At 39.2% G+C, this 11,890-nt stretch overlaps 1 long non-coding RNA gene across 1 annotated transcript in view; it reads left to right on the top strand.

The window, feature by feature from the left end:
* Nucleotides 1-11,503, top strand: part of LOC118766626 — a 15,480-nt gene extending 3,977 nt beyond the window's left edge. The window contains exons 3-5 of the long non-coding RNA XR_005002563.1: nt 1,686-1,691; nt 1,839-1,844; nt 11,378-11,503. This is a non-coding gene — a long non-coding RNA (uncharacterized LOC118766626). The remainder of the gene's footprint in view (nt 1-1,685; nt 1,692-1,838; nt 1,845-11,377) is intronic.
* The last annotated feature ends 387 nt before the right edge of the window (nt 11,504-11,890 follow it).

Raw genomic sequence — 11,890 nt, 5'->3', positions numbered from 1 at the left:
AACGGATGTCAAACAGACACAATTGCCTCTTCTCTCTGTTATACCTTGCACCTGATACCTATTAACGCTTCGCTTTACAAGCTATTTTCTCTTACAGAACTCTGTCGTTGTACAAAATATTTTCTGTTACCAGCTCAGTCATGTTTTCATTTAAGATCTCATTTCTTGCTTTCAACTTCATTTAATTTCTTTTCTTTTTTCCTTTTTCCATTGTTGTATTTCTTTCTGTTTTTGGAGTATCATTCCTTCGTCTTGACACAGGTATCAGATTTTTTTTTTATTATTTCTTGTGTAATAACAACCAAACTTAGGCCTAGAGTTACCATTCAGAATGTTTTCCTCGTCGTTCAATCATTTACAAATAACAGCCTCAAATCTCATACCCTGGTTTCGAAAAGAAAGTCGTTCGCATAATTTGAGTACTTTTTAATAAACTGTGACGTGATGGGCACGGCGAGAACTCATTCGATTATATACCTGCTCATCAGAGCACCGACAACTGCAATGAGCAAAGGAAACACTCTCCTCGTGGTAGTTTTTAGCTGGCTAGAAATAGCAGACAAATCATCTTTAAATCACACACTCTACTCTTTTACTTGTTTCAGTCATTTGACAGCGGCCATGCTGGAGCACCGCCTTTAGTCGAGCAAATCGACCCCAGCCACTTATGCTTTGTAAGCCTGGTACTTATTCTATCGGTCTCTTTTGCCAAACCGCTAGGTTACGGGGACGTAAACACACTTGCATCGGTTGTCAAGCGATGTTGGTGGGGGGGGGTGCAAACACAAACACATAAACACATACACATATATATATATACATATACATATATACGACGGGCTTCTTTCAGCTTCCGTCTACCAAATCCACTCGCAAGGCTTTGGTCGGGCCGAGGCTATAGTAGAAGACACTTTCTCAAAGTGCCACGCAGTGGGGCTGAACCCGGAACCATGTGGTTGGTAAGAAAGTCACTTACCACACAGCCACTGAGGAAGAACGCATGTGTGTAGTCAATAGATTTTTTAAAAAACGTATCTAATTAAAAGACAAGATAGTCGCAGCTGGAACACATTTGATGAAAGGTCTACTTTGCTATTAGGTACTATGCAACAACGACAAATACGGTATCAACTACAAAGAACTAACGACGCAGTCTCCACATCTTTCTCACCTGGTTAAAAATAGCAGCTGAGTTTCCTTTAAGTTACACCCAAATACACAAAAAAGCTGTCATAACAACTGAAAAACGAAAAAAAAAACAGTGTCTGCGGAGAGAATTTGTTCAGGAGATTCCTATAGAGAATGAGAGTAATGAAACGAATATACAGAACAGAGACAATAATAGAATGGAAATCTGGTTTCTGCATTTATACGAGGTTTGATCAATATGTATCCGGACTGTTGCCGTAGTAACAAAGCTGAAGCACACAGAGTGAAGCTGATTGGCAAAGATTGATCTTGAACTCTGGTCTGCATGCGCACTAAGCTTTAACGTTCTAGCTCTCTTCCGCTGTTTATAGCAGTGATTGGAAGGAATGTGTGTAGCGTGTGATCGTCGCATTGACAATGGCAGAGAAAGTTGTCATGGCGATACCTGCTCAGAGACCTGTGCAAAGTTGCAGAAAGTGTATGGAGAGGAGCATATGAGCCGCACCAAGTGTACGAGTGGTTCAGATGTTTCCAAGACGAACGTTCTGGGAGACCCGCAACCAACAGAGCTGAGAAAATCATAGAAAATGTACGTGCAGCTGTGAGGGGAAATCGTCGGATCACCATCCGTGAGTTATCAGAGGATGTGTAGATTAGTTTCGGTTCAGTTCAGTCCATTATCACTGAAGATTTGGGTATGAGACGTGTGTCTGCCAAGTTTCTGCCAAAACTGCTTTCAGCTGACCAAAGGGACACTTGGGTTTTAGTTGTACAAGATCTCCTTGATTTTGTCGAGAACGATGGAAATATTTTGAAAACTTCGTGTAGGCCTCTGAGCAGGTATCGCCAAATTTGCGGTAAAATTTGAAGCAGATTCTCTGCTCGACTTGCTCTGTAATGATCCATGAGACGATCACACGCTACACACTTTCCTTCCAAGCACTGCTGTAAACAGCGGAAGTGAGCTACAACGTTAAACCTTCGTGTGATTGCACAGTAGAGTTCGATGTCAATCTGTGCAGAGCGGCTTCACTCTGCGTTCTTCAGCTTTGTTACTATAGCAACAGTCCGGATACATATTGATCAGGTCACGTATAGTCTTACGTTAGTTCCATTCATCATTGGACTGCAGTCATCCCAGGGTACCTCCTACAAGGGTCATTAGTCGGAACCACAAAGTGTTGATGTTCGAATGTACCGCTTGAATAAGTATATACAGACGGGTGCAAAAGTAGGTATACAGTAAGTATCAAATCAATGTTATAATACTTACAACAATTGCAGCGTGGAAGGTGTTTGTAAGCCATTTAAGAAACACACAAAAGCCGTTCGATTCACTTCAACATTTAAGTTTAATTTGTCAAAATATTTTCGTCGCTAAAATCCGCGACCTGTTCACCAAAAATCCGTGCTGGATTTTAGCGACGAAAATATTTTGACAAATTAAACTTAAATGTTGAAGTGAATCGAACGGCTTTTGTGTGTTTCTTAAATGGCTTACAAACACCTTCCACGCTGCAATTGTTTTCGTTCCAGCACACGATCTCAGATCAAATCACTTGCTATGCGAGTACATCTCCTTATAATACTTAATCCATTAAAATTATTAGCTCATTAAATCGGATAGCCTCATTTTTGATATTTTCAGTGTCTTTAATCATAATAATACATTTATCGTAACTATAATAATACTTTATTTTTAATTTTAATTTTTGTTTTTGTTTGATAAAAATAAAAGAGTATTGTACGTGCTTTCGTCTTTACATAACTGTATATCTACTTTTGCGCAAACACCTCTGTATACATGCGAACGTACATACGTGCGTCTCTGTGCTAGTGTGTGTGTGTGCTCGTGTGTGTGTGTGTGTGTGCTCGTGTGTGTGCTCGTGTGTGTGCGTGTGTGTGTGTGTTGTGTGTGTGTGTGTGTGTGTGTGTGTGTGTGCCAAAATTTGAAACCATTATTACAGTTTGTATTAGGACTAGAATAACCGATTGTGGCAATGTTTGAAATTAATATTGATTTCAAAATAAGGCGCCGAGCTGGCAGAAACGTTAGCACGCCGGGCGAAAGGCGTAGCCGTATTTCGTCTCCCGCTACGGTCTGAGTTCAAATTCCGCCGAGGTCGAATTTGCCTTTCATTCTTTCGGGGTCGATAAATTAGTACCGGTTGCGTACTGGGGCCGATCTAATGGACTGCCCCCCACCCGAAAAAAAATTTCGGGCCTTGATCCTCGAGTAAAAAAGAATATTTATACTGAAAGTTGGCGAGCTGGCAGAAACGTTAGCACGCCGGGCGAAATGCTTTGCGGTATTTCATCTGTCTTTACGTTCTGAGTTCAAATTCCAGCGAGGTCGACTTTGCCTTTCATCCCTTCGGATGAAATTTAGTACCAGTTGCGTACTGGGGTAGATCTAATCGACTGGCCCCATCCCCCAAAATTTCGGGCCTTGTGTCTAGATTAGAAAAGATTATTGATTTCAACATTTAGCACAAGGCCAGCAGTTTCGCTGAACGGGGTTATGTTGGTTACATCTACATCAGTTTTCAGCTGGTACTTAATTCATTTTATTAACTCCGAAAGAACAAGAGACAAAGTCGACGTTGGCAGAATTTGTACTCAGAGCGTGAAAGCGGACAAAATACCGCTAAGCATTTCGTCCGTAGTGCTAAAGACCTTGCCAGCTCGCTACCTTAAATGTTTGAAAATAGTATTAATACTAACTACAGTATGACTGACATTGGAAATTTATATCATAACAGACGTATTAGAACTACAATGACCGTGTGGGGTGATGGCTGATATTAATACAAACTAAGACAGCGATCTGCAGAATCGTTACCGAACCGGACAAAATGCTTAGCGGCATTTCGTCCGGCTTCATGTTCTGAGTTCAAATTCCGCTAAGGTCTTCGTTGCCTTTCATCTTTCCGGGATCGATAAGATAAGTAGTAGTTAAGTATTGGGGTTGATGTGATCGACTCATCCCTCCACTCTCGCCCCCATCCATACCGAAATTGCTGGCCTTGTGCCGAAAGCTGAAACTAACATTAGTTTCAGTTTTTGGCACAAGGCCAGCAATTTCGGTGGAGAGGTAAATCGATTGCCTCGATCCCAGTACTCAGCTGGTACTTATTTTATCGACCCCCGAAACGATGAATTCGTACATCAAACTGAGGCAGCGAGCTGGCAGAGTCATTACCTCTCCGGACAAAATGTATTGGTGACATTTCGTCTGTCTTTAAGTTCTGAGTTCAAATTCCGATGAAGTCGATTCTGCCTTTTATTCTTTCGGGGTCGATAAAATAAATACTAGTTGAATACTGGGATCAATGTAATCCCCTTAGAATTGCTGGCCTTGTGCCAAAAATCTGAAACCAATTTTAATACTAACAACTTTTATGATGCTAAAACTTTTATATCACAACAAAAGTATTAGCATTACGGCTCTGACATAATATTCAACGAGCAAACTAGAGATCTTCTAAGTGGTCGCATAAAACTCTCAGAAATAGCAGCTGAATTTCTCTTAAATCAAATACCACTGACTGTCTTAAATATGAGAAGGCCATGCTGAATAATGTAGCTTTAAATATCACACTGTGTGACCAGAGCTATGATGCCTTTGATCATAGGTCGGCTCACCTATGGCGAAACAGTAACAACACTAACAACCACAACTGAATTCTTAATACAATTTTTTCCTTCTTCTTTACATGATAGTGTCCGACATCCGAACCGCAAGACATCGCCTGAAACAAGTGAACTATTTTCAGCACAACCCTAATACCAATACAGCTTCTACTACCTCACCTTTTACTTGGATGTTTTCGAGTTCGTTATATATTATTGATAAATTAAAGTTAACATTTTCCTTTCATATTATCAACTCTATTTAACAAATACACTCTGCAAATGCTATTTCATTGCAATTTTTCTTTTGTATAATTGTTTGTTCAGAAAGGTTAAGTTCCAACGGCAAAATTGTTTTGTGTTTCTTTCCTCAACACACTTTGTCGTCTATTTATGGGCAGAAATAATCGATCAAAATTGGTTTCATTCTCCTCTATTCTACAGTAAACCAAGTCCTCGTAAGTGACATTTTCAAGCCAAAGACCCACAAGTAATATTTTGAAGTGCATCCTGGAGAGTGGATACGAGGGAGGACGGAGGAGGCTGGAGGAGATTGATGATTACAGTGGATTAGATAATTGGTCAATGGTTTTCTATACTCGTAATTAAATTTTCTCGGTTCGAATCTCAGTCCCGACAAAAGGAGCGAAATATTTCCTCCTCCCTAGAAACAGCTACCAATCAGAAATTAGTAAAAATGTATTTGGCGGTAAAATCTTTAAGATTTCTCATCATTCGCATTATTATTATTATTATTATGATTATGATTATTATTATTATTATTATTATTATTGTTATTATTAATATTATTATTAAGTAAGGCGGCGAACTGGCAGAGTCGTTAACACACCGGGCGAAATGCTAAGCGGTATTTCGTCTGCCGTTACGTTCTAAGTTTAAATTCCGTTGAGGTCGACTTTGCCTTTCATCCTTTCGGGGTTGATTAAATAAGTACCAGTTATGCACTGGAGTCGATATAATCGACTTAATCCGTTTGTCTGTCCTTCTTTGTCCTCTCTGTGTTTATCCCCTTGTGGGTAGTAAAGAAATAGGTATTTCGTTTGCCGCTACGTTCTGAGTGCAAATTCCGCCGAGGTCGACTTTACCTTTCATCCTTTCAGGGTCGATAAATTAAGTACCAGTTGCGTACTGTAGTTGATGTGATCGTCTGTTCTCCTTCCCCAAAAAATCCAGGTCTTGTGCCTAGACTGGAAAGGATTATTATTACTATTACTTTTAAAACGGTGACCTGGCAGAATTGTTTGCACGCCGGGTAAAAATACCGGAATTTCGCCCGTTTTTCGATCTGAGTTCAAATTTCGCAGACGTCGACTTTGCCTCTAATTCCATTCGGAGTTTGATAAATTGAGTACTAGTTGAGCTCGGGGATCGATGTAATCGACTTGCCCACTTCTCCCACATTGCTGTACATGTGCCGAAATTTGAAACCGTTATATTTTCTTTGGTGTACGAGTGTTCATCGCTCCATAAATTTTACTTAAGTTCTTGTTTTTTTATCGTTTCAAGTTTCCTTATCGTTCGGTGGCTTTACTCAAAATATTTGCTGCGGAATTGACTCCCATTGCAGAAGAGATTGTGTGAGTGATTTTTTTTTTGTCTCACCCATTGGTTCTCAATTGAGGTCCATATGACCCTTAGTGGTCCATATGACCCTCAGGGGTCCATATGACCCTCAGGGGTCCATATGACCCTCAGGGGTCCATACAAGATTTTATTGTTAAAATTTACCTGCAATAAATTGGTCATACTTCTATAATACACAAAATATTTTTAACCAAGTTTTTTAAACAATTCTTTAAAATATTTAATTATAAAAATACATGATTTGTTAAGCATCGAATGCCTGGGTGATTCTATCTGAGAATAATAGGAATCAGAAGGGTCCATAGGCATAGAAATGGTTTAGAAAATCTGTTCGGGAGTTCATTTTTCAAAAGAATATATCTTGCTTCAAGAAATAAATCAAGGTTGTTTACCAGAAAGGAAGAAATGGATGGAAAGAACAGTTGGAGAAGAACCTCTTTCTCCTCCTCCATCTCTTCCTCAATCCTTTCTCTCAAGAAGATTTTTTTTTCAAGCAACAGCCGACACAAACGCTATCAGAAGTATGATTGAAATGACTGTAACAAAAAAACATCAATAGCAACAAACATGATAAATATAAGAAGAAGCAACGACAAGAGGCAATGTATTTAGCACCAGAAATGATGACAGCAAAAACAGTGACAGCCCCATCACAATCACCATCAATTGCATGAAGCCACTGATCAAGGCGGCGAATAGCATGGGGGACGGAGCACAGTTTCATTTAGCCCTAACATCCGCAGTCTACCACGATGTCATCAGTTTAGCAATGTCATGGGTTTAGCAATAGACATAGCAGCACTTTCGTAACCGCAATCTGCTGCAAGAAGAAATGATCTCAGCCATGAGTACTATGGAAGCCGGAATGTCATTGTATCCAACACTGACATCACGAATACGACCACTACCACATCAAATATGGCTGCCAGTACAGGGTAAAGACCCCCTTCAGTCATGAATGACCATGGGGTTGCACCTAAAAATTTCCCCTCCTAGGCACTAATCTGGGAAAGGTTGTTTAAGGAAGACCAGCAGTCGCCCATGCACACCAAACTCCCCCCTTCACACCACTGATGTTGTCCAAGGGAAACGCAAAGGCTGGTACAGCTTAGCACCAGTGACGTCGCATTTCATTTCTACAGCTGAATGAACTGGAGCAACGTGAAAATAAAGTGTCTTGCTCAAGAACACAACATGCAGCCTGGTCCAGGAAATCGCTGACAGCAATGACAGTAATAGAAATAACAGCAGCAGCTTGAAAAACATCCATAGCAAAGAAGCTGCGGAAGCAACTGCCTGGTGTCTACCAGTCGGGTAGTGCGGACGGTGGCAAGTCGACTCATCTATTATATAAAATCCGTTCTGTCTGTCTGTGCGTGTGTCTTCTACGATCTCGGGCATCCTTCATCCGATTGCGCTCAAATTTGATTTGTAGATACCGACGGTATCAAGGCGTGTATAAGTCTTGAAAAAATTACAAAAATCGATTCCAGGTGAGAATGCGATCGATAAAGCCATGGGAACGTGCATTTGTACGCGCAAGTACATCAGCTGTTGCGATCGATACTACGCGTACGCGAGAAAAATGCACGTGCAGTTTCCGCAAAAACATCATCATGCTTTTCCATCTAGATTTACCTCCAGCTAACCCATTTGCATGCATCGTTTTTGTCCTGCTTTTCTTCCGTCAACCTATACATAATTGCACCTTCCATTTTTTTGTTGTTTTTGTACTGCTTAAAGGCACGTTTCTTTCCTGACAAGCTTACTATTTAAACTATGTTTGTGTTCTCCCAGTCAACAGCCTTATCATTACTGGTACTTTAAACTCTTCGGTTGCATATTTGTGTGAATAAAATCGTTTTTCTTTGGAATAGAATAAAGTCTATCGTTAATTCTTCTTTTACTGGTGTCTCAAATTTAGGTTAAATCAGTGTTTCTCAAAGGAAAATTTGGTTTAAATGTTTGACAACTCAGCACCATCCATTGGACGGGGCCGTTTGGTTCGTATTTTATATGGGGCTAGAAGTGAGCGATTGCAATCCTTTCTACAATGGGTACAAGGCCTGAAATTTGGGAGAAGGGATTAAGTCGATTACATCGAACCACTGTACGTAACTGGTACTTAATTTACAGACCCCGAAGGGATAAAAGGCAAAATCGACCTCGGCGGAATTCGAAACCAGAACGACAGGCGAAACACCACTAAGCATTTCGTTCAGCGTGCTACTGATTCTGCTACCTCGCCGCCTTATGTGAGCAAGTGTGCTGACGTTCCCGGTGAGGCTGTCTCACAAGGCATTAGTGGACATTAGATTAGGAAACGACACACCCAAAATATCGTTGGGCAGTGACATCGAACCCGATGAAAGGATGGTTGAACAAACAAGCGTTATAACCACATGCATTGCATCTAAAAGAGTTACCAACCATTTCCTCAAATCTCAAAGTAAATAATAGATCTATGATTTACTATATATAAAGCTTCTAATAGCTGAACTATCAATCATTTCATTACTATTATACTAAGCTTTGCTAGCATACAAGCTTTCCGAGATTCAGCTGAAACGAAATGTTAAGAATAAGAAAATAACGGAAATCTCACAAAAGAACTTCGTGTACAAAGGATCACGTCTGTTTTATAAACTGAATATCTATTCACTTCAAAGAATGTGAAATAGAATATTTTGTGTGGGGTGTATATATATTATATATATATATATATATAATATATATATATATATATATATATATATATACTCACACATAGATAGGTATATAGATAGATAGATAGATAGATAGATAGATAGATAGATAGATAGATAGATAGATAGATAGATAGATAGATAGATAGATAGATACGAATATGTTAATGTGCGTGTGTAAACGTGTGAATTCATACAGAAATACATATGTATGTATTTATGTGTATATATATATATATATATGTATGTATGTATATGTATATATATATATATATATATATATATATATATATATATATATATATATATATATATACATGCATATATATAAATCTGCATACATATATATGCATATATATATATATATATATATATATATATATATATATATATATATATATATATATATATATATATATATATATATATATATATTATATATATATAGTATGTTCTATGTGTGTTGTTATAAATGGATGAATGATGAATGTGCTTATACACGAACATATGGAAACCTTTATACACACTTGCATATATAATCATGTGTATGTGTGTGTGTGTGAGAGAGAGAGAGAGAGAGAGAGAGAGAGAGAGAAAGAAGACAGACAGACAGACAGATAGAGAACGTGTGCATGTATAAATGAATGATTGAATGTATAGATACATATGTATGTCTGTGTGTGTGTGTGTATACATATATTTCATGTGCGCGCATGTGTTTATATGTGTATACGCTTGTGAATGTATGGGCATTATGAATAGTCACATACGCACGGCCCTATTCACATACGCACGGGCTGCAAGTAGAAGTAGGAGAGACTGGTAAAAGCGTCCACCAAAAACCATTAAACGACGTTACCTACCTTGACTAACGGCAAAACCGACACAACTTGCTACCTGTAATGTCAGCAGCATTCATTTCAAAATGCGGGGAGCCGAAATAAATACTACAAGACAGCATTTCAGAATTGACCTCTGGGGAATTTGAACTCAGAACGTAGAGAGCACAAGCAAATACGTAAAGTATTTTGCCCGACGCCCTAACAACAACCGCCTATAGATCTGTGACAACTGTCCAAAGATTGCAATAGTTTCTCTATCTTTTCCGCCGCCAACATAGAAATTACAACCTACCGCCATTTCTGAGAAGAAGGAGACATTACGAGCGGTCATCCCATGACCCTCTCACAGAAAGACGCAGCATATATTGAGAAAGGATTATATACATACATACATACATACATACATATACTAGCAATGCACCCCGGCGTTGCCTAACTGTTATGGCCTACAGCCATATTGTATTATTTGTTATTTTCTTACAAGCAGAATCAGCACACGAGGAGTATGAAGCAAACAACTCTTCTTTATAAACATGGTTTTCGGTCATTTTCTGATGAACAATGCTGCAGTTTCCATCTACCAAATCCAGTTACAATTCTGTGGTTGGCCTAGGGCTTTAATAGAAAAAACTTGCCCAAGGTACCATGCAGAGGGACTGAACATGGAACCATGTGGTTGGGAAGCAAACTTCTCAACCACACAGTCATTCTTGCATCTTATATGTGTGAGAGTGTGTGTTTACGTTTGTTGCTAAATCGAGTATTGTGTCCCACTATGTCTCAAAGTTAGCAGTTCATCAAGCAGAGATCTATAAAATAAATGTCAGATTGAAACACGTACTGAGGTCAGTATGATCAATCAAATATTTGAAGGTGATACCCCATCATGGCGACAGTCGAAAAAATATTCTTTAAATACTTAATGGCTTCAAATTTAAGGTAATGGGTTACTAACCACAGGATAATGAGTTGAAAACTTTGTATTGAACATCTACTCAAAACGATAACACTATATATACATCTCAGTCTACTTGACTTCCAACAATTAACAATTGTAATTTCAAGCTGAATGGTTATCAGCAAGATAGATGTCCAGATTTCTTTAAAAATTATCGTGCAAAATTTTCTGAGAAAAAGAATTTTTTCACCAACACAAAACACACACTCGCCCACTCTCTCTCTCACACACACACGCACGCACACACACACACCACACACACGCGCACACACACACACACACGCACACACACACACACACACACACACACACACCACACACACACACACACACACAAGTTCTCAGGGTGTTTCAAAAGATTTGATATCAATTTGATATCAGTCTGATAACTTTGCCACTTCTTGTTCAAATGACTTCAAATTTTAACTGCATGTCTAGAAATAGGTCAAAATTCTGTTTAATGTTAGATATGTTTATCTTTTCAGTTATAGAAATGGCATTCACTGGAAGTGAAAAGGCATTTTGTGTGTTGGAGTATGCTCGATCACAGTCAAACAAGACTGCGCAGCGTGCATTTGTGAGAAAGTTCTCTAAAAAGTCACCAACGGCAAAGCATATTTGGACATGGCACAGAAAATTCAGAGGAAAGCTGTCTGTGCAGGGCAAAAGGATCTAGACGACCACTAACATCGGAAGAGACGGTCGAGCGGGTTCACTAGAAACTCTTGCGAAGCCCCAAGGAGTCCATAAGAAGAACAAGTCTGGAAACCCAGATTCCTCCAACGACAGTTTGGCGCGTACAGAGGAAACGCTTTCTAATGAAACCCTACAAGCTGCAGCTTGTTCGGGCCATAACGGCAGATGACAAGCGAAAGCGCAAACAATTCTGTGTTGATATGCAAGAGAAACTTGTAGAAGCCGAGTTCAAGGAACGTCTTGTTTTCAGTGATGAGGCCACAGTTGATACGAATGACAAAGTTAATAAGCATAATGTTCGT

Source organism: Octopus sinensis, linkage group LG16, assembly GCF_006345805.1.
Source record: "Octopus sinensis linkage group LG16, ASM634580v1, whole genome shotgun sequence".
Lineage (NCBI taxonomy): Eukaryota > Metazoa > Mollusca > Cephalopoda > Octopoda > Octopodidae > Octopus > Octopus sinensis.
This window is presented reverse-complemented; position numbering and strand designations above follow the sequence as displayed.